The following is a 4,705-nucleotide window of genomic DNA, read 5'->3' on the forward strand; positions in this document are numbered from 1 at the left end:
CACGACTGGCCAATAGACCTTCAACTCCAAAACACCTGCTCAAGTTTACCTATGTGAAACTTGTTCTGGATCACACTGTGCCGTAATTAAGAAGTCTGGTGTGCAAAAATGTGGGTGCAATAGGAAGGGCTGGGGTGAAGAAAGCGGCAGACAGCATTAGACAAATTCAGATTATTATCTGATGGATCCAATCATACCTGTACAGAGTCATCAGAAAGTCACAAAATCTTACATTGGGAACACGAGAGGCCAACTAGGTCAATTTTCCTGCCTTATGCATGAATTCCTTCTGTAACATCTCCAAGAGAGAGCTGTCTAGCTTTTCCAAGGGCACTACCAGTGACAGGGAACTCAGCACTTCATATGACAGGGGAAGTTTAATCATTAGGAATTAAATTATACTTTAAAAAAAAACTTTCTAAATCTTTAATTTGCCATTAATAAAACTTTTAAAATTAAAAATTTTTATTTACCATTAAATCTGAATTACAGATTTTTCCACCATGCCCACAACCTAAATTATTTAAGGTGAATACAATGGGAAATAGGTAGGTTGAAAAATCTGTAATCCATACCTAAAAGCAAATTTAATTTTCTTCTCACTGACTTCAATTCTGCTAATCAAAGGGGACCATTTACTTTTTGTTTCACATGGGACCTGAAATAATTGTCACACATTATCCAATGTGTGAAACAGCTTTCCTAAACAATCAGTTTGGGGGCAGCTAGGTGGCACAGTGGATAGAGTACTGGCCTTGGATTCAGGAGGACCTGAGTTCAAATCTGCCCTCAGACACATAACACTTACTAGCTGTGTGACCCTGGGCAAGTCACTTAACCCCATTGCCTAGAAAAAAAAAAACCCTATCAGTTTGATTTTCAAAAAGTAATTAATTAGATCTATCTACAACCTGTTAAAGCTTAAATGAGCACATGGCCTTCATGACTATATATGTTTCTATGAATTAACATCTGTTGTCAAAGAAAATCCACTAGAAATAGTGTTAGTGTTATCACAATAGAAACTGTGATAGCAACAAATCATAAAATGATATATTTAGAGTTGAAAGACGATTTGGAGGTCATCTAAAGCAGGTGGTACAGTGGGTAGAACCAGAGCTGGAATCAGGAAGATCTGAATTCAAATCCATCAGAAACTTGCTCGGTAACCCTTGGCAAGTCATTTAACCTCTGCCTGCCTCAGTTTTATCTATAAAATGGGGACAATTATAGAACCTACGTCCCAGAGCTATTGTGAGGATCAAATAAGATAATTGTAAAGTATTTGGCAAAGTGTCTGGCACATAAATGATATAGAAATGTTAGCTATTTTATTAGCGATTATTATAAAAGATGATATTATTTGGGATTTGAACCCAGGTTCTGACACCAGTGTTTTTTCAACTATACCACTCTCTCTCGGTACCTCCTTATTTAAGCAAACAAACAAAAACAAACAAACAAAAAAACCCACAGCTTTTCTCCCTATTTCCCGCTCTACAACTGGCTATCTTTTGGGATTGACTGGTCAGAGCCATGAGATAAGCCCAGGCTAAGGATGGAACTGACTGAGGTGGGAAGACTCACTCCAGAAGCTGCTTTCTGTGCCTAAAGCTCTGGGGCCCAGTCTACAGACTCACTCACCAGTTGAGGTCATCTGAGGCCAATAGGCTGGCACTCTCAGTACAACCAACCACCTATTCTGGGCTAAAAGTATATTTAGGCCTCTGATGACTGCATGGGCTTCTGGAGCAGTACTCTAACCCCAAAGTCAAATTCTTAAGAGGACTCAGGGGTTCATATTGCACCCCAGGGATTGAGAGAAAGCTCAGGGAAGCAACTTGTATGAAAAGCTGTTCTCAAGTCTTCCTGGGCCACCCTGGACTAAAGTACTCTCTCCTGACATGGAATTCCTATAGCAATTATGGCTAATGTTAATTCATTTGGCAACTAATTCAGTGCTATTTTGGGACAGCACTATTGTTGTCCTGGACCAATACTGATAGCTTTTACTATTAACTTTTATATTTTTCATCTCGCCAACTAGACTAGAAGCGCCTTGAAGGCAGCTCCTGTGTCTCTGCACAATAAATACACAGCCAATAAATACATCAAGGATCTGTGATTGCCTCAGTGTGGGGACTCTCAGATTGCAAACCATCTATATTTCAGAAAATAGGCTGCAGACCTGAGCCACGAAGAGTTGTGACTTGAGCATAACCACAATGTCAGTGACGGGATCTGAATGCAGATCTTCCTGACTCCGGGTCGGACAATCCGTTGACCATGGAATGCTGCTTCTCTTACACATGGTAAGGATTCAAGAAATTCTTGATATGAAATGATAAACACATGTGCCAGCTTTCCTGTCATAGCCACTGGCTTATCATTCCTCTAAAAATGATTCTGGTCCACTGCTCTTCAACTTGCTGGCTGTCCACATCAGCCATGCCCTCATTGCCCATCCTGCTGCCACATGCATTTCCTGCCCCCCAACTTTCAACCTTTTCACTTTTTGCTTTGGGAACATTAATCAAATCAACACTACCACTGTTTCTGGAAAGGAGATGTCAAGTCCCTGTATGGCTCCACTCACCATCTTTATGACGTACCAAAGCAGAACACTCTTCCTTGGACACCATTCCCTTAAATGTGTTGTCTCCCCTAGCCAGAATGTAAGCTCCTTGAGGGCAGGTACTGGCTTGCTTTTATACTTGAATCCCCAGTTCCTAGCACAGTGATTGGCATGTGGATATATGCTTAATAAATGATTTTCATTTATGCCTTCAAATTCCAAACCTACCTTACACAGTCATACCTCTTTCTAGACCTTTGCTGTTTCCTACGTTCCTTTCCCCACTCTTTTCCTCCTAACTCCTACCCATCTTTTAAATTCCAGTTCCATAATGGTTCCCCAATTCAGTGACTAATCCCTCTACTGAACTTCTAAATCACTAATCAATCAATCAACCAACAAGTCTTTATTAAGTGCCTACCACATTCCAGGTGCTGGGGACACGAGTAAAGAGTAAGATAATTGCTACAAAAGTATACAACACCCAATAGTGTACAAGGACCATGTCATACTATTCATTGGCACTTGTCACTTACTGCCTTTCACTGCTAGTTATCTTTTCATGTGTTTATGTCTCACCTTACCAACCAGAATAAGATTCTTTTCTATTATTATTATTATTATTATTTGTTTTTAGGCAATTGGGATTAAGTGACTTGCCCAAGGTCACACAGCTAGTAAGTGTCAAGTGTTTGGTCTCGAGGCCGAATTTGAACTCAGGTCCTCCTGACTTCAGTGCTGGTGCTCTATCCACGTTACCACCTAGCTGCCCTTTAGAATAAGATTCTTGAAGGCAGAAACATGTTTCTTTCCAAAACTGAGATAAAGCCATCTTTGAACCCCAGGCAGGATTTGAAAATAGTATTTTCTACGTACCCACTGGAAGCTTTTAGTCTTAACAGACACATATGCCACTTGTCACAATAAGAACATACTTTAAAGAGCAGAATTTTTTGGCATTAAAAATATGTATATATTTAGAAACAATAATATTAGAATGCAATTATTTGCACTCCACTAATTGCATTGAGCCCTCAAACACTACAAAGGCTTCATAGCAAGATGAAGGAGATTGGCCTAATCACCCACACTGAGAAAAAAGAGTGGAAGAAAAAGGCATATTGCCCAGACTGTCACAAGCTGCTGGATGGAAATCAATAGGTATATCTTGGACAAGCCCTAAAGACAGAAAATGAGCTGAACCCCATATTGAGAAGATGAGGTTATATAAGATCATGTCCAGAAAACTGGGCTGGGCTTTCTATAAAACCAAGGGCTCAATGCCAATAAAACCCATCTCCTTAACACTCACATTCTCCCAGTGATCCTAGAGGGTGCACACTTTCAGAAGAATTAACGAACAATGCAAAGAGTGACAAAAAGATGCAGGGTAGGCATAAGATGGTCATGGGGTTACTAATGTAACCCACGTGGGAGATGCAACCTAGAACAATTACTGAAGGCACATATTAACAGAAAGGGAAGGAGGAGAATCGGCCACATGGTGACAGTAAAATACATACAAATGGAAAGACTAAGGGAGAACTGGCACCCTCAAGATGGTACAACAGCAGCAGACAGACCTTCACTGAGCTGGATGAAAAAAACAGGGGAAAACCACATAAGATGAGAAGGTGAAAATGAATTCACTTGGAGGAAATACAAACACTGATCACACCCTGGATCCATAGCACCCACACAGGAAATGTTGGTTCCATCACATCCCCTTTGGTTTGGACCCTACCTTGGCTCCCCTCCTCACCCTGTGTTCTTTGGACTGCCCTTCAGGCAAGCTTCCCTCTGTGGGACAGTGATGGAGGTGGCCTGAAGGACAGCTATAGTCAGGCTGAGGTTCTGTCATAACCATGGGTCTTAATAAATACTTGTGCATTAGAGGGAATCAATTTCCTGCGGACTTCTAAATTCTTTCTGTGACTCCCTATAATCTGGTTGATGGGCATTAGATAACTTTCTCTCATAGGAGATCATAGCATGAAAAGGTCAGTTTTTAGTAGCCCAGCATCCAATGAGGTTAACCCTTAGAATTCAAAGACCTTTCTGTAGCTGGATGTACTAGCTATAGCAACGACGTGAGACCCTGGAATTGAACATGGATGGAGCAGAGAATGG

Source organism: Vombatus ursinus, unplaced genomic scaffold (genome assembly GCF_900497805.2).
Source record: "Vombatus ursinus unplaced genomic scaffold, bare-nosed wombat genome assembly UNPS02014945.1, whole genome shotgun sequence".
NCBI classification, from domain to species: domain Eukaryota; kingdom Metazoa; phylum Chordata; class Mammalia; order Diprotodontia; family Vombatidae; genus Vombatus; species Vombatus ursinus.